Here is a 19856-nt window from a genome sequence, read left to right on the forward strand (position 1 = left end):
TTCTACAACCATGAGTTCACAAAGTGGTGAACCTCGCTCCATCCTTCCTTGTGAACGTGTACCCAATCATGACACTATCACCTGTTACCAATCAACCTGTTTACCTGTGGAATGTTCCAAACAGGTGTTTTTGGATCATTCCACATCTTTCCCAGACTTTAGTTGCTCCCGTCAAAACTAGTTTAAAACATGTTGCTGCATCAGATTCAGAATAAGCAGATATTAAGAAAAAACAATGAAGCTGATGAGGCCAAACATTAAATGTATTGTCTTTGTACTGTTTTTAATTGAGTATATCTAAGGAAATTACCACAGTCTGTTTTATTTATGTCTCACACACAGACCTTTTTTGGGTTGTACCCACTCTGTGCATTAAACTCGCCATTTGCAACCATTTGATGTTTTCCTTTAGTTCATCCAAATCTAAATTTGGGTTGGGCAAAAAGTCAGACTCCCCTCCCTTCAGCAACAATATTTTTTGTACAGTCCCTATGAGTAAAGATGAGAAGTTACCCCGTGAGAACAAAAATCAAAGACAAACTGAGAAGCTGGATTTTCACAGATACACTCACTGGAGATCATTTTTTCAGATTGACTTATTCTTGCGTTTGCTTCTTTTACTGAAACAAAATAAAAACAAAAAAAAAAACAAGGCAGTATTCCTACTTCATACAAGTCCTTAACCTTTTCTATCAGAATGTGACTGTACCTCCATGAATCATGCAGCATCCACAGCAGCCACAGCATGAATAGCATCAAACAGCCGGCCGGTAAAGATTCTCCACAGAGGCTTTTAAGACATGCACGGCATTCAAGGATGCCTGCAAATGTGGAGGAAGAAAAAGTTGCTGGAATGTTTCTAACAAACTGAGATGGAGAAAATATTGTCCAAATTACCTTTCTGCCTCCTCCATCCTCTCCTCTCTTTGCACTCTGTCATATTTCAAGTCATTACGGCCATGCAGTTTTTCTATTATGCGCGTCTATTAAATCAGTGACGAGTGTGTGTCCGTGTGTCTGTCTCCTTGTTTCTTTCACATCTAATTGCACACCAGCCGGCTTCCTCCATTAGAGATACAGTATGTCAAAGGAGCCTCTGGGCTTAGTGGGTATCTGTGTGTGTGTGTGTGTGTGTGTGTGTGTGTGTGTGTGTGTGTGTGTGTGTGTGTGTGTGTGTGTTACGGTGTGTGTCGTGCTGTTAAGAGTTTAGCCATGAGTCCTGTCAAAACCTTGAGTAAACACACACAGAAGCTCATTTGCAGAGGACGCTCGACAATGAAAAGACAAGACAAACAAGGCGTGAAACCGAAAAAGACGTTATGCAGTACAACTGTTCGCTGTGTGTGTGTGTGTGTGTGTGTGTGTGAATCCTTTGTGCTTGTGTGACTCCTCTGTGTTCTGGCCTTATTTAGGCTCATTTATCGTAAACAGATGAGTTAGAAATTCTGTTTATGTGGTGTCAGGGGGGTGGAGGGGGTGGTTGGAGACGTGGGAAAGACGGAGAGAAGAGGCAGAGTAGCTCCTTGCATACAATGATCTATTTATCAATTCCCCATCCTGTTTCTCTCCTCTCCACCCATTCTCTCCTCTACCCCTCCTATTTCTCCTCCTCTCTTTACTGGCCTACTTGCTTATCCTCTTCAGAGCACTTTAAATTCAACTTAACAGCACTTTTTTTTTTTGGCTGCTGCTTCGTTCCTCTCCTTTTGCTTTTCCCTTCATTTAATTTCTGTTCGATTGCTCATCGTCCCTGGTATAAATAAGATACAGTAGAGACAATTGGCTGCCTCTATCTCATTCCCGTTATTACTCCATCCAAATGTGTGTGTGTGTGTGTGTGTTTGTTTCAGAAGGACGGAAAGAAAGAAGCAGCGAGGACAATACAGAGGGCCATAATAACCGTGGAGTTGTTGTTCTCAACAGTACACTGCTGCAATGCTTTAATTAATGTCTAAATATAGAGTCTTAAATAAATGCTTAGAGGCTGATTTGAAGAAATACGTGCCAATTTCCCGTAGGCATATTGCTTAATTAAAAATATTTTTTGAATTTAAGATTATGTCAGTCTTAAGACTGTAACCAGAAACAGCCAGAGAGAGAGAAGGTGAGGAAGGGGAAGAGAGAATAAGAGGAGGGAGTCTCATCCAGAGTATGAACTTTTGGAAAGGTGTGTTTAAACGAGACTAAGAGGCTACAGCCAGATGTGTGAGGCTGTGCTTAAACACAGTGATGCTTTCAGCTAAATGCTAACATCCTAATGCTAACATGCTCACAATGACATTTGGCAGGTATAATGTTTAACAAGTGCGCCATCTTTGTTTAGCATGTCAGCATGCTACAGCTGTTGGCATGCTAACACACGTTGTACTAATTTGTGAATTAGCACAACACAAAGCGCAGCGAAGGTTGATAAGAATGTCATTCGTGTCGCAGGTATTTGGTCATAAACCAACTGCAAGTTGGTATAATATGGTACGACAGTGAAAATATGGTAAAAATATAAAAAGATTTGGCAATGCCGCTATCCCTTAAGCCGTATTTACACACTGTCCTTCGCAGTGTGTGCACGGCTACGCTGCTACACAGCGAGCGAGTGGGCGTGTTGATGTGTAGCTGCTTCGCACTCTTTTCTGCTTACCTGCATATTGCTTTCCACTCTTTTGTTGACATTGCAGATACGTCGAAGCACTTGTAGCTTTGATGTCAATGCAAAAACAGTCATCATTACGGGTGAGTCCCCCTCCTCCTCCTGCACGCTCTCCCCGGGCGCCACCCCTCACCAAACCAAATGGAGTATTTCCAGTAAGTGAGAGCACGTCTGACATGGACAAATGTGCTACATGTGTGAAAGGGCAACTGTGGGCGATGTGCAGCCCTGATTCTGTGGACATTGTTCAGAGTTTATATGGGAAAACGGCTTTAGTCTCTGCCATATGTTGAGGCTGGGTGGCATGATGAAGCAATCCAGCTGTCACGTGACCTGAGAGCAACATTTGGCGGCGATAATGCATCTCTGCACCTCTTAATGCTTCCATTTTCAAAGGAAGTTAGTTTTACCATTTTGAGGCTTTTAACTCGAGTGTTGTCTCATGAGAGCCAGTTGTTCCTGTTTGTATGGAAGCTCCAAATAACATGACCACTCCTCTGTCACCATTTTTTGGGGGTAGCTATGTAGCTAGGTGGCCATCAAGCCATGCCGGAAGATGACATTAACCGTCTTAATCCCGCCTGCACAGCTTTGATTTGGTGGCTTTTTCTCAAACTGCTGGAAACAACACTCAGCGGACAGCAGACCTGCTGTATATGAATCGCTTAGATGTGGGCAGCCATTCAGACATCTGGAATCAGGCTAGGTGTGTGTGGCATCGCCTCAAGAAAAGCAGTGGCCCTGTCACTGTAATGACTGAGCACAGCATCTGCAGCAGCCTGGCTCACTGATGTCTTTTTAATAGTTTGGGGGCAACAATGGAGCTCTGTGGCACAGGGGAATAAGATATCCGGCTTTGGGTACACAGACAATACTTGTTAGTAGGATCAGCTCTTTACTGGTTTTGGTCTTTTCATGGGATTTGTTGACAGTACAAAAATATACAGTAGAATATGACCAGATGTTTCCTTTAATGAGAGAGAGAAGGGTGACAGAGGGGAGTGTTGAGTCTGGTCTGTCTGTTGTGATGATTCGTAGGGCTGTTGTGATAACCATTTGATCCTCTTGCACCAGGGTGTGTGTGTGTGTGTGTGTGTGTGTGTGTGTGTGTGTGAGAGAGAGAGAGAGAGAGAGAGAGAGAGAGTGAGAGAGAGACATGACAAATCTATGTTTCCTCATTTTCTGTCAGAACTGTACATCCTTCCCACAGTGGGTTTTGTTTTTGTATGAACAAACAGTAATCAGAGCAGGAAAGCCCAGTGGGGGGGCAGGCAGAGAGGGAGAGAGGGAGAGAGGGAGTGGGTGGAATCATCACTGTGTGTGTTGCTGTTTGTGCTTTTCAGAGAGAGAAAGAGAGGAGGGGGGGAGATTACACTGAAGGGATAACTCAAAGCTGATTGAAGGCCGTGGCGGGGCTGGAGCATGTGACTGGCTCATGCTGATATTATGGTGTCATCGAGATCATAGTTCGTTCCTCTCTAACGCCCGTCAATCAGCAAAGCTGCTAAAAAGCATGTGTTCGAGGGTATATTTAGCAGCGCCGGCTTCAGCCTGCATTCGCTCAGACTCTTCATGCGCTCACTTAAAGTGATTTGTAGAAATCTTTGTTTATCATCGAATCTTTCCGTGCAAATCGTGAAGCTTATTACAGATCCTGGGAAAGTCTGGGGGGCAAAAGGTTCAATAATTTGTGCAGTTAAGTAATTTACGCTCTTGATTTTGATTTTTTGCCAGACCAGCACAGGCTGTACACTTCATCATATTCTAAAGAGAAAAAAATCCAAGTGGAAAGGTCACTTTACTCTGCCCGTCCCTGCTGCAGCGCCTCAAACCAGCCTTGTAAGATGCTGCAGATGCACTCTTCCATGGCAAAGGTAACATAATCTGACCCCATAAAACAGCATTGCTTCCTTTGACTTGAGATATGATTTTTTTTTTTTACACCTCTGCATACCTAGTTTGTAGAGAAAAGTGTAAATACTCTGTAATCATGTCATAAGTCAGACTGAGATTGAAATCACATGTTAAGCAAAGCAGACTGTGTAAGTTACTGTAACAGCAGGAAGTTGCTTGGTCAGGTAGGCAGGAGCAGCCTGAGCACTATAGCAGCAGGCTAGCAGCTGTGTTTTAGTCTCGAGGGTGCCTACAAATACTGAATTCATCGCTCCATGTTAGTACAGTTACGTTTTTGCATGTATTAGAAATGATTTTTGTCTCCTCTGCAAACTTTAGCTGTACCTGTGCAACCTGTAGGGTCAGCTCCTCCATTCAATGTATGAAGCTTTCAGAAGGTTTCCTGTCTTGGTTGGGTTTCCTGACAGGTTCAAGCAGACTCACTGGCTCATCTTTGAATCATGAATACAAACAGCCCACTGTGTTTAGAAAAGTTACAGTTCCACCCAGTCTGTGTGTAAACATCCCGTTGACTACAATGTTCAGCTGCTGCACTGTGAACTGCAGCACTGGTCTCATGTAGTACTTACAGTTTGTGATCGCTCTGCTTAATATTTAGGTGTCACCACATCAGATCTGTGACATCCATTTTTGGAGAAACTTTGTTCATGTGAAATAAGAAGTTAGGCCGTGCATGATGTAATCTCAATGAGCCACTCGGATTGTAATGAGCTTTGATTTGTATTAGGATGGAGATATAAGGAGATACTTATGATTTTTGCTGAAGGTCTGTTCTGGGTGTTTATGTTTGTGCTCCATACCAGGATGGAAATAACATCTGAATCCATATCTGTATCTATTTATACTATTTGCAACTCTTATCGTTAAACACTGACAGTAGTTCGCAAAGTTCTTTTTTGGGATGTGGGTAAAGCAAGAGCACAGGCACATCTTCTCCTGTGCAACTCTGTGTGTCCAATTTAATGTCCGCCTCAACTGTAGGACAACTGAACGCTGACAATAAATGTGAGGTGCACTATGTTGTGTAGTTCCTCTTGTAGAATAAAATATGTAGTTACCATGAATTAAATTGTGCAGATTCTCTAAATAAACCTGAGAAAAATAAGATAACCTGTAACACAAATGTTATTTTACACTCTGCTCTGTTAGTGTCATTAATTGAAGAGTACAGCTGGACACCGAAGCTCAATACTTACTTTAACACATTTATTTTTTGAATGAAAACCGAGTATGAAAACTGCAAATTGCTGAAATCTAGCATGAAATGTCAGTTTTGTAATCTTTTGAAAGTATTCAGTGAACAGATGCTGGTTCCTGGTTGAAATCAAAATGTTGCTGCTTTTGTATCCTATTGAAGCGAAGTTCTTGCACAGCTGTTCTAGTCACACAGTGTTTAGTTAAACATTTAACAAACTCCAGAGCGCAAATTTGTACATTTGTTCCTTGAGAGCCACCATGCTCTGAAACTCATAAATAAACAATGTCAATCAAAAATCCTGACTTGATGACACCCTCAAATACGTCTCTCAGGGGGGAGGAGGCTAATGTTCTCGCCCTCTCAAAGCAGGACGCCCAAGCTGCTGAAATAATCGGGAAAGGGTTGAAGGCGACACACCGAAACAGCACTGCTTATTTATGATGCTGCATGTGTTGGGAAGGTCCCGGCTGAACGAGCTACTGCAGCTATAAGGTTCTTTCTCTTGTGGGAAAGGGGGGAGGGGGCAAGGTAGGGAGAAAAATAGAGAAAGGGGAGCGGGGTGACAGAGGGAGAGGCTGGTGTGTTTTCAGCTGATCCACTTCCTCCCTGATGTTGGCTCTCATTTGTCTTGGCTGGAAACTGAGTACAAGGCTGGAATACTGATGACTGTTACTCTGCACCCCCCTACTCCTCCTCTCTTTCTACCTCTCTCTCATCTTCACCCCCTCCATTTATCCTCTCTACACATACTCTACATTCTGTCTGCTCAACTGATTTCCTGCCTCCTGTCTCTCTCCCCCTTTTTACCCTCCTCATCTCGGCTCTCTCCCGATGCAGCTGCACTTTGCCGACCCAAATTTCCCTTCCACCCCTCCTCTCCTTCTATCCATCTCTCCATCTGACCTCGCTCTACCTCTCCCGCTGCTCAGTCTATCACTTACTGGCTACATTATCCAGCTCCATTCCTCCTCCCTCTTGCCTTTTTCGCCTTGCGTTCCTACCAATTCCTCCTCTCATCTCGCTTGTCTTTTCTGCTCTGGCTTTGGGCGTTCTCTCATTTAGCGTCGGCCTCCGGTCCTCCTGGTTTGGTCTGCCTCCCATCACCTTTCTGCTTGTCTTTCTTCCTCTCTGTCTCTTTCTGGCCGGTGTGAATTAATTCCTGGTCTATGTGGGTCACAAGGGTGATGAGACATGAAATCAGAGGTGTGTATTTGTGTGCGTTCCTGTGACATAGAGCCAGAGAGCTGGGGAAAACAGGAAGTAGGGTTACAGGGAGAGAACCAAAAAAAGACCACAGGACAGCTCAGATGCGACGTCCGGGGGGGAGTTCACTATAACAGCGCATCATCGTATCGTCGTATTTCAAAATGTGGTCATCTAGTTTACATGTAAAATCTGGATCTGAAAAGTTACTGGGTCTGCTAAACTGTAGCTGACAGTATTTCCCTCTGAAATATGGTGCAGGTAAAGTATAAAGATCATAAAATGGAACCTCAAAATTAAGTACAGGATGGACATAATTACATTCCACCACGCTCACTTTCTCCACGGGTTGCTGTTACATATAAAATCCTCTCTGGTATTTCCCAGGAGACACAAAACATATTTATGGAAGGCGGTGGGGTCATCTTGAGAGGTCTTACACATATTCACGTGGGCAAGACGGAGGCATGAATATCACGGGGGCATTTAAGGCACATACAGCATGTGTACTTGAACTTACATAAGATGTGCTCACTGACAAAACACAGAGGGGCTGAAAAACGCTGGTGAACATCGTTTTTAAATGAGCGGCACTCGCGTTCAGTGGTACAGCAGGAATTAGTGTGATGTTATTTTGTCTTATACGTTAGTTTCTTGTAGATGGTTGAGTCGTCGTCTTAAGCCCCCCTGGCTGCTGAGGGCACTGACGAACTACCTGTTTTGCAGTTCAGGTGGTATGAGGATGTACTGCATTACCGCTCTGTTGTCACGTAATGTTCTCGTGGAGCAGGAACTTTGTCCTCGCATAATGCATGATTGTATTTCATAGATCGTGGTGAAATCATGATGATGGTAATACATACGTCACTCTGAATAAGTGAATACAGTTTGTGAGCCACATAGAAATTCAAAATCTTACATAAGCCTATACTCCTTATGGTAATGCTAAATGGACTGCATTTAGAAAACTCTTTTCCGGTTTACCGAGCTCTTGAGGCGCTTTATTTCATACATCACATTCACCCATTCACACACACACACACACACACACACACACACACACACACACACACACACACACACACACACACACTTACGGCACAGCCATTGGGAGCAATTTGAGGTTCAGTATCTTGACCAAGGACACTTGAATATGCAGACCAGAGGAGCTGGGGATCGAACAGCTGACCTTCTGATTAATGAATGACCCGCCTTTAACGGAGCCACAGCTGCCGCATACATACACAATTCAAGTATGTCTGCAGGATTCATATGAGTTTTTTGGCATGATTGATAGCAAATTGGTGTCACCAAGACTAAGATTCTCATGCTTCAAATATCTGATCAAGATCTTTATTTTTTAATTGCAGTATGTCAAGAAGAATCCGCGTCTTGCTGCAAAGTGAGCCGTTCGTCTCCAACATTACACTGAGCTTTATTATGAATTGGAAATGACGTGGAGTTTCTGAAAATTAGGACGGTGGGAATTGAAATGCATTTCATCCTCGGTGTCTCTTAAATTGCCTTCTTTCCACAGTCTGTGCTCCCCTGGTGACCAGGTTTCAGATGGCTCTCTCACTGCTCAATAACAAACAACATGATTTATGAAATATGTCATCAGTGTTAGCACAGCGATTCGGAGGAGCAGAGCATCTCACCCCACACTGAGTGACTTCAATTTATCACTTGATGACCATGGCACTGTGCTATTGGACCATAAAAGTAGCATTGTTTGTTGTTTGTTTCCATTCATTTGAGCTCCTGTGGCGTAAATTGATTGGCTGATTGATCGTCTCATGGACTGTTTGATTGACTGACTGTGACTTGTTTGTCAGCATCGACTTTTAAAACTTTCCCTGTCACCAGCAGGCTGTTAGCACAGACAAAGTTTGCTTTCTACATGACGTTAACCATCCGAGGGGGAGATTTTTCTTTACCCGGGATGATCTGTTGTCGATCTCTCCGAGTCTTCTTCGTCTCTTTCTCATTTCTCTGCAGCAGCGTGAGGCGAAGAGCAGCCATAAGGTTGCCTCTCTCACAGCTCATTTTTACAATCTCTGAATTTAATGAGCATCTGCAGCGGAGCAGTCAATGGCTTGCTGATGAGCAAGAACTCATTTGTTTTGATCATTTGCTATCTGGAGGACTTTAAAGTTGGAAGTCTCAATAGATTTTCCATGGGACGGAGTGGCAGGAGATCTCCACGGCGGCGATGAACAAGGACACTTCCTGAAATGTCAAATCAAAAGTTGCACTTACTAAAAGTAAAGGGCTAATTTTGCATGAATCAATGAATGAAGTAAATTTAGAAGGATGAGTTCATAAAGGCCAAGAAGTCGTGCCAAAATGTGGGCGTGGAATCATGAGGTCTGTTAAATTGGCTTCGGTTCGTCTTTGTGAAGTTTTTTTTTTTCTTGTAGAACTATCATAAAAAAAAACTTTCTAATGGTGTTTATTTGTTTTCAGAGCACTTCATTAGACCAACTTAAGAGCTGAACAGAAAACTAGACAAACAGATGGCAAGAAAATTAATTGCATTGATTGGCTAATAGCAACACAAAGTCAGCGAAGATAACTTACAACATCTAAAACCATGAACATGCTGAACCCTGCTGCCTCTTCCGACTGCTCAGCTCGAGTTACACTCAGATTCAACATTATTTACCGTTCGCCGTTGCTGTTACGTTCGTCAGTTAATCTGGACAAAGTCATTATGAGAGGAGTCACTATTCCCCCTGGGGAACAGAACTAATCCAAAAGCTAAAACAGAAAAGAGATCAGATTTATTTTCAGCTGATTTCAGTCAGCGGAGGTGAACATTTAGTTTTCAGTGTAAATACAGCATTCGTTTTTTGTTCACTGAAGTGAAGATCTTTGTCTTTACTCCAAGGTGAGCCTTTCATTCCTTTTGGTTAAAGCTACTTTTCTCTTACCTGGAGTGCTGTCTGTGCATCCCAGTAGTTTTTATGTGACTTGCAGATGATTAAAGACACAAAGTGGCATCTTATGGTGCTTAAAGTAGCGCAAAGTTACATTTGAAAGGCTCAGCAGGGTCGTCTCTTTCCAAATATAATGACACTGTTAACCACAATAATCAGCTGACTGTCTTGGAAACAGTTCCTTATTCCTACGCAGAGCATTTCTGCATAGTTATTTTGGGTGAACTATCTCTTTAACTAACGATGCTGGCCAGTACATAATGTGACTGCTGAGCCTCGTTTCCTTATAAATAACAAATCTTCTGTCGGCTCATTCATCTGCATGTCCTCGTCCGTTCTCTGAGATCTGTCGACTCCTCCTCTCTCCCCCCCCCCCTCTCCCCCACACACGCTCACCCACATCCCTGTCCTCCCCTCCCTCCCTCGGCCCCTGTCTCTGTAATTCAGATTATTTTAATTCATATTTCATCCTTCGCTGTTTTATTCCAACTTAATCTATTATTCACGGCCTGTTTTAAAAATGTAACAGTGCGAAGGTCACTGATCCGTGCTTACTCCTCACTGGCTCATATAAGATACCACGTGCGTGCACGCACACACGCACGCACACGCGTACAAAAACAAAGAAACAAATACACGAACTCACATTGAAACACATAGAAACGTCCTCAGAAATTATGCATGAGGCCTGAGACCGAGGTTTTTCAGAGAGCAAGATGAGCGAGAGACGAAGAAAGAAAGAGACAAATGGAGAGAAAGAGAGAGATTATAGCCACGCAAAACAAAAACCATAGATCACAGAGCTTTTACAAAAACAAAAAAGTAAAACTCTTTTTAGCCCTTTACCAGATGGAACCAAGAAAAAGGATCCGCAGAGGATAATACTGATACTAACACTGACCGAGTGACCACAGGTTGGCCATGGAGACTGGTGGACAAAGGGAAACCTGGCAACCCAGAGAGAGAAAGATTCAGGTCTGTGACAAGAGGCAGAAGAGCTCCACTTTCTTTTTTCTACATAAAGACAAAATTCAGTTGTTTTTTGTTTTTTTTTAAGCACGATAAACCTCGAATTCCAAGAATTCAGCATACTCTCAGACCAACGCAAAATTCAATATTTACTCAGAAAAATAAGTCAGAAATTGTCGCGGCCTGAAGGAACACATGAAGCCTTTATATCACCTTTCTTTTATGGCCTTCATTTCTCCTTTTATTCTATTTTCTTTATTGATTTGTTTACATGTGTTTGTTTTCCCTTCCATTACATTATTCTTTATGGTATTGTAGTGTAGTTGTATAGTACAGTCCATGTAGAATAGTCTATGACGTATCACAATGACAATGCCATTTTCTGTCGTTTTCCTTACAGTAATTTTTCCAGCAGTGTCTTTATTAACACTTACAAACAACCTCTAACAACAAGGATGAAAGTAATTCACATCCAGTATGAAGGATGGTGACGGGGAAATAACTTACAGCCCAACATGAAAGCCTGGCTTTCCCTTCCATGTTAGAAATTGGGGAAACATCAATAACAAAACATGAAAACATCATAACAATTGTAAAAAATAATAAAAAAGTTCCTCTGCTTTTAAGAAAGGTTACCATACTGTCACATTCATATCTTAGAAAATTCTGCTGCAGAGGCATAAATCTGCATTTATAACTCAACTGCCACTTTAATCATATTACTTAAACCTCCATCCTCCATATATTGTATACAAGGACCCCAAAGTTTTGATTGTTTCCCTTTAATAATGTAAGTAGTCTTTAGCAGAGGTAGAGTCATAGACAACGCTTAATCCAATTATTAAACTTTATTGGTCTTTTTCCAAGAAACTGCTGTTTTGTTTTTCAAGCCATAAACAAAGATCTACAGCAGCCATATCTGTCTTACATAAGCCATCCTTATGAGGGAGTAGTCCTGAATTACTACACTTTGCAAACCTTTTTTTTAACTAACTTTGGCATGGTGATGTCAGTAAAGCAAGTCTGAATCTGAGAGACGGAGGATGAATGAAGTGACAACACTTCAGTCCGCCAGGCAGGAAGGGAGTATATGTCTTTTGTCAGACAAAAGACAGGAAGAAAATGAGTGTAAGAAAGAGGGAAGGGTGAGAAAAAGGTTGGACAGATGCTGCATACTGAGCCAACAGATGGTGGAGTTGGAAGGGAAAAGGAAATCAGTGGAGAGAGAGACAGAGAGACAAAGAGAGAGAGTCATCTACATAGAGTGAAAGGTGAGGATGAGGAGTAGAGGGAGCGGAGGGAGTGATGGAAGTTGTTTTGAAACTAAAGGAGAGGAAGAGTAAAGGGAAATACACTGTTACACACACACACACACACACACACACACACTGAGTATCAGATCACAGAGCAGTTAAATAGGATCATCAGAATTAATAATTTAAAGGATAGAGTGACGTGGCTGCGATGTGTGTTTCACTTTGATTCACACACAACGTACAGAAACCAGCAGCCCAACTCTCTTTCTCTCTGATGTGCGTCTATGCACTGAATTCTAATTGCCTCTTTTACCAGCCAATTAAATGGCAGTATCTGTCACCATGACAGCTCATTAGCAAATCAGCATTCAGCTTTCAGGCAGCGTGTTTTCAGGCGTGTGCGTGTGTGGACGTGTTTGTGTGTAATGCCTCATAACTTTGCCCAGAATGCAACAGCCGATCGCTGACCCGACCACGCGTGTGTCTGGCAGCGCTGCTATTAGCAGGAAATGGAATTTTTTTTTTTTTTCCCTTTCCCGTGACTGTGCATGCAGATAGACGGGAGAATCGTGAGCTCTGCTTTGTGGTATTTCGTATCTGCAGTCGCTTCTGAATCCATTTTCATTTGTTTGGAGGAGAGATTAGTTCCAGGCCTGGCAAAACATCGTCAGGCGGCGCAGGGAAGCGGGTTTGACGCCCTGCCAGACAGGGAAAGACCCAGAAGAGCATGCTGGGAGTAATGACTAAGAACAATGGCATTTTGCCTCATAACCAAGGGAGTTCAATTACGATCTCTGCTGCCGCAACTCTAACTGTGATTTATATTAAAGTCCAACTGAAATTAAATTAGATCATCTTTGTAAATGACATTACAAATAATCAGCACCCAAATGAAAGAAATTAATATTTAATATTTTCTGGCTTCATGATTATGCCTACTGTCAAAAGTTTAAAATTCATTGCATATATAACCAGCCAGAACCTTTCTACATAAACACAGGCTTGAACTGTACATGTACTTTTCCCTCATCTTTTGTTCTGATGATTCACCCGGGACACTTTAATGCCTCAGAAATGCTCCGGCCGCCAGTCACCTGCAGGAAAATTAATGAAACCCTCACTTCCAATAATTCCTATACTTCCTGTAATAACTCTTCCCACCTACTTCTATGCCGCTGCTAACAAAATACCGCCTGTCCTTGACTTGTAAGGCATAATTACCAGAGCAAATTCATTTTCATTGTGCGTCCATGTCCCTGCCTGTTCAGCTGTCAGTCACCAGCCCGCCCACTCAGAGGCTTGGAGGCCAAAGGAGATATTTCTGATGTATTTCCAAAGTGTTCGCTCTTTCGGTGATAAAAACCGAATCACATGTGTCACTACGGTGCTGCTGTCAGTCTACACTCTTGTGCGTGTGGAGTGGTAAGGGCGGGAGCATCAAGTCCAAGTGCTGGCTCCTATAGTCTGCATGAAATTTTTAGAAGCTCGCTGTTTCCTCCGTTAGCAGTCCACTTGTTCCTCTCTCGGTTTGGCCTGTCTGCCTGCTCGATTGTTCTCATCGCACTCCACGCCTCCTTCAGACTGTTTTTGCTGCAGATTGTTCCCTGTCCTCTCCTGGTAGGTGTTCTTCCCAAACTCTATTCTCCTCTTTAACTCCCTCTGGACAGACTTAATTTCCCCCCTGTCCCAAAGCCCAGAGAGCTCTCTTCTTCCTATTTAGAAGGGATTTGATGGCTTTGTCATCTGGAGTTTGTCCTTTGGAAAACAGTGTTTTTGTTGGAATCTTAAGTGTCCACACAGACATTAAAGTAATCCGTAATGCCGTGGGAGAGTCCCTTGATGTCCTACAGAGCAGGTTCGAGTCTGTGCATTCATTAACGGTTCTGTAGACCATCCCGCCCTCTGGAGGCCGAACTCCTGGAGTCCTGACAGCAGCAGGGTTCTGCTTGCCAGCGAAGAAGGATCAAGTCATGGTGTGATTTGTCAGTGGACGAAATTGTGATGGAGCTGTGCAAGTACATTCAAGCTCTGCTTTTGCATGTGCATAAATTAGATCAAGAGTGCTTGTTGATGATGATCAAGTGAATAAGTGGCCACTTTGGTGCAGCGCAACAAGCTGTAAACACAACATTGACATATTATCACCTTGTAATGTTGTTAAGGTGAATGTGGTTTATTTGCATATCCCGCAGACGCTGAGAAACATTATATTTGGAGTTGTGTTTCTGGTCAGATGCAAATATCCAAGTCCAATATTCTCTCTGCTTTCAGCTGTGGTTTAGTCTCTAACAACTCCTGAGGGAAATATCTGGCTCTTCAGCAGCTAAATGATCACCAGCTAGTCATTAACTTTGTCTGACTGCTGCTTGGTGCTGGGCAGGTAGCATACAGTGGGTTTCCAGAGGCGTTTAGCGCTTCTTTTTTTTTCCCCCCCTGAATGTCTTCTGCAGCTCAAGTTGATGACAGCTTTCAGGGTGAACCAAAGCAGTAAAGCTGAGTCCTGTAAATTCAAAACAATGAACTGGACGACACTAAAAAGCTTTGTAGGGCTGAAGGGAGCTGCAAAGTCATCTGTGGGTTCATCACCCTTTTACATAAACCTAGCCATTTCATCCACTGATAATATAAAAATATTTTATCATGCAGTTTTGAAAACACAATGAAATAGTCACTTGTGCTTGCTGGAAAGCTTGTGACGTCATCCTGCAGCGATCGGCATGAGCGTTACAGCCAGTGCACTCTAAAACCTGGACATCATTTTCACTTTGCTTCAATTCAGCACAGATGCTGCTATACCAACCTGGATCGACGCTGCCCGACTGTGCGGCAAGGAAACAAATTACCACGTGTGAAAAGCATCTTTAACTGCACAGACTAATAAACACGTATTTCACGAGGCTTGTCTTGCCAGAATCCAGATGGAGAAGGTACTGTTGTGTCTCTGCCAACATTTAAAAGCTGTGAAAGGATTAAAGTTTACTATAGCTTCTCTGCTACCTGCTTCTATCTGCCACCCGATGCGCTGCCTTCACACAGCTTAAATGGGTTTCCCCGCCCTTTCACACCACCACAGCAGAATGAAACGAAGCCAAAAATCCTCTGTTACGTCACGTCCCACCGCAGCATGCAGCGAGTGCATCATGCAAAGGAAGTAATGAGGCCATTTCTCGTCTTTAAAATATGTGCACATCCTCCGAAGTGTTCAGTGCACCTGAGTTTATAGTAGCTCAGCATGTTGCGGTTCACATTGCGTGAGGTCTGTGCAGAAGGGGGGGGGGTGATGGAAATGGAGTAGCCAGAGGTGGAAGAATGAGGGAAAGTGAATACAGTATGAGGAAGGCTGAACAGTTCAGGGTTAATCCAGTTTAACCCTCTTTTAATGTTGACATCATAATTCTGAGAATCCATTCGATCCATTTTTACAGGATCACGCTGTTTTGATCACTGGTAGCTGATGATCCATCTTTTTACAGAGACGTCCCTCACTGCCACCTTATCATAACAACACATGCATTAAACATGTACCACGTGATAAATTACACATACTACAAGTATGTTGCTAAGCAGTCAAGAGACGTGACATTCAGAGGAGTCAGGCCGAGGCTGCCATGACCGGCTCGGTGTGCCCTGAGCTCGCCTGTGGCCAACCTGATTTTTTTTTTCTTTTTTTTTCCCACAACAAATCAGATATCCCACACTGCAGACCTCCCACTGATGGAGACCAGCTGAGTCTGACTCACTCACACTGCTCCTGGGCTCACTGGTCACTGTGTTTTTAGCCTTTACAGACTCCAGTCTGTGAGGATAACAATAAACACCCAGCTCCTCTCTCTGCTGTCCTCTCCATTCGCAGTCAAGGGGACCACAGAGGAGCAAACGCACTGCTGATGCACAGGGAATAGCTAAAGAGTGCTGTGTGTGTGTGTGACAGTTCAGTAGTAGTTTCTATGTTTAGCTAATTTGCCAGCAGTAATGCATCAGAGCCTCTGTTTTTAGTTGTTCTTTGTTTTTCTGCAGGCTCCGCATCCATCTCTCCCCTCGTGTTTTCCCCTTCGTTTCTCTTTTGTTTTTCTCTGTTTCCTCTTCCACTTCATGCCGCTTCACCTGAATGATTTTCACTTGTGTTGTTTTCAGCGGGTGTTTAATGTCAAATGAGTTAGATAATGGCCAGGTGGACTGAGGCCAAAAAAACATCTTCAGAGACAAACTAATCTTCACGACTCGTGGTACAGTATGTGAGCACGGCCGTGCGTTGGAGGTCTTCTTCGCCTGCAGCGATTAAAGAACGTTTGCGATGTGTGTGTGATGAAAAACGGATCTTGGCGGTGGAGCTCAGAGCGCGGGAGCTCAGGGATGTTGACTGAATGTCCGACTGTTTATTTTGTCCAATAGGCTCTGCATGGAGACACACACACATCAATATCGCTACACGTGTTAGCAGCAGTATCATTCAGCTGTCAGTAACACTCAACAGCTATTCATTTATAACAGCTTGCTATTTTGCCTTTTCGCCCGGGTCCCCTCTTGTTTCCCAGCATCCCTTTCTTCCTCATTCGGCCTCTCTCTCTGTCTCCCTGTTGGTTCTGTCCATCTCTACGCCCTCAGGCTTAAACAGCTCTCTTGCAAATAAAAAAGCATAGCTGCAGTGTGTGGATGTATGTGTATGTTCAGTTCTGTAGCAGGGCTGTTTATTCCCTTAATTTCTCTTCTTTTCGTTTCTCTTGATTGTGCAAGTAGCAGTAGATAATAGATTAAGCTCAAAGTAGAGACTAGAGCTGTAGACTTTAGACCTAATGACTTAACTACTCTGGGACTTGACTCCCTAAAGACTCGAGACTTGAAAGCAAAAACATTCAAGTCTCATGTAAGTTTTGACCTTGTAAAATCATTGCCACACATGCATTTGCACACACACCAAATATTAATTTCTTACGTCTTTGCATTGAATGGATGAGGGGTCAGCTATGAACACTGTTGCTGTATCTCAGCACTGAATACTGACCACTCAGTGACACAGCACTTGAATACTCTCCTCTCATCGTGACCTGCACTTTCTTTACCTGTCCCTCAGGTCGCAGACTCGTGACTTGCTTTGACAGACTTACAAAAAAAAATAAATAAAGAGAGGGTCAAGAGTGAACCGTCATGCTCAAGTTTTAGGCCAGCATGGATGTCAGATCCGTAAAGTACTCAGGAAAATAACGGTTGTGAAAATAGCTTGAGAGGAAAACCATTCAGCTTTTCCACATCAGGGCCAGATGTGGCCACTTCAGGCCAGCACACATGACCTTCTGGAGCTGACCGTGGGTGATAGCCTAAGGGCCACATTAAATATAAAGTGAGACGTAGCCTTATTGTCACTGTTGTTTACCAGTTTCAGGGATTGTGTCGTCTGTCAGTAAAATTTCAAACACGCATTTATTAACTTCATTTTAAATGATTTATGAGTGCTGAGCTTTTTCATTCTTTTTACTTAATTTGAACACTTTCCCTGTAGCCCTTTATGAAGCATCTTTCAATATGAGTGATTTAAATTAAACATTGATGATCCTTCTGACATTTAATAATGATTGCGATATCACCGCGATAATGGTTTACAGATACATGTAATAATTAATAGTATAGCCACACTAAAAATAGCCGTGCATAATGATCGCCCTTAATGACAGCTGCTGCGGTGCTGTCGGAGAACTTTGTCATTGCCACACAATCGGTGCACTTCTTCTTTTGCAAATCTTCACATTGACAGCTCTGATGAGTACGAGCAAGAGTATTGATATGCAAACAAGTGATCGTTTCTACATCAGCTGACTGTGGAAGTGGAGATGAGCTCTTGCACATGCGCCCAGTTCCACAGTAATTAAGATTTATGAAGGAGAGACAGAAACTTGACAGAAACTGCCTCAAATGACTTGAGACTTCACTTGGCCTTGCTCTGAAAGACCTAAAAACAATTGTGGTTCACAACACGTATATACAGTAGTACTGTGTCATTTTGGGGAACTAGAGACAAGTTTAAGACATGTTCGGTGATTCATGCAATATGTGATTAATAACAGTTAAGTCCATGTCAGGAAAATGCTATCAAATGCAGTTTGCATGACGAATCTTTCTTTTGTGTGTGTTTAGAAAAGGCTCATTTTTGATTTTGGTGTCACCGTGCTGCTCACATGTCAACCTTCACTTGCCAAATGACACCGTAAAGATGATGCAGTAAAGCACCTTGACAGACGACTAGTCAGAGAAGTGCATGCATAATATGAACGTTCAGGCAATTTGCATTGAATTATCCCTCGAAATGTCACAATCAGATTTATTTTTCAGCTCACATTATTATTTCTTGATTTTTATATCTAATAGGTAATTCTGCAAAGGCTCGTGGGATTTGGAAATGTGCTGCAAAGGAATCAAATAACACTGTTAGAAGGACTTACAGGGGTGGATGAAACATCATGAACACCTGATAATGTCACGTAATTAAACATAATAAAATTTAACAGCCCTGCAACAAATTGATTGTTTGCTAAACCCCTCTTCTGAACAGAGCTGTCCAATCCTAGCTCGGAAACCATAAATAGGAACAGCAGGCCTGTCGAGCTTTGGCTTTCTCTGCGTGTTGAAGTGATGTACATCTGGCTGCAGTTTGGAGGTGGTGCCAAAATCAACGTGTCAGGGATGGATCAAACAAAACTAGATTAAATGTTAGCATGCCCGATTAGCTTTCTCCAGTAATCAAGCTTTATTTCCAAAAGCAAGGGACATGACATTAGCTAACGACATTACTCAAAGAGGTGACAGGTAAGGTTAGAAAAATACCTGTTCACGACTGGAACATCCACTGCGTGATTATATGGTAATGTAATGATTAAAACAAGTAAGTTAAAAACATGGAAAAGTCAGCTGAAGTTTAGCTACCTCACAGAGTTTTAGCTTTAGCATCATCTTATGTTAGCAAGCTAAAGCCTCCAAAATCTCTCTTTTTAGCCAACAAACTCCGCAGTCATCCACTAGAAATAAGAAGAATGTGTTTGAACATGTTCACTTGTGAAATTTGAAACACATTATTTAAAAAATTAATGCATTTTATTGCATTTTAATGCGCACAGGCAGATGGGTGTAGCGACAGAAGCTAGCAGCAGAACTTAGAAAACGGTCAATTTTGTCTTTGTGACGCTTATGATGAGACTGTGTCCAAGGTATTGAATCAAGTTTGTGGTAATTTTTTGAGTCTGTGGTTTGCGATGGTGTTGGATAACATAAGAGCTTTTCTATGGCGGGGGCTGGACGCAATAATAGGAACACTTTACAGGAACAGGTAGTTTTCCTTGCTGGGCTTGCTCTTATTGTTTCCTCCACTGTCTGAATTATTGAGGTCTTTTATATATATATATATATATATATATATCCCTTTATAGACGAAACACACACACACAGTGGTCTATATGACACTTGAGGATGAGCAGTCATGTGACAGAGAGGACAGAGAAGGTTGTAAACTCTCTCAGTGTGAGATAGTGTTTTCCTGTGGGGCAGAGCTATGGATTAGCCTTGGAAATAGGAGCTCTTTCTCTTCGTCTCCCTCGCTCTGTCCATCACTGACTTGCCAACTGTCAGATGTTGCTGTCATCCTCAGCCGTCCCTTCATCTGTCTCTCTAATGGGAATCCCCCTCTGTTTCCTCTCCACACAGCCCTTATTTCAACAATCCCTTGCTTTTTCTTTTTTCCTCTT

At 42.7% G+C, this 19856-nt stretch overlaps 1 pseudogene across 1 annotated transcript in view; it reads left to right on the forward strand.

Annotated features, from left to right (window-relative positions):
* Positions 1-19856, forward strand: part of LOC143319293 (protein ELFN1-like) — a 101503-nt pseudogene that overhangs the window by 45172 nt on the left and 36475 nt on the right. The gene's annotated exons all lie outside the window — the stretch shown is intronic.

This window comes from Chaetodon auriga, chromosome 4 (assembly GCF_051107435.1).
Source record: "Chaetodon auriga isolate fChaAug3 chromosome 4, fChaAug3.hap1, whole genome shotgun sequence".
NCBI classification, from domain to species: domain Eukaryota; kingdom Metazoa; phylum Chordata; class Actinopteri; order Chaetodontiformes; family Chaetodontidae; genus Chaetodon; species Chaetodon auriga.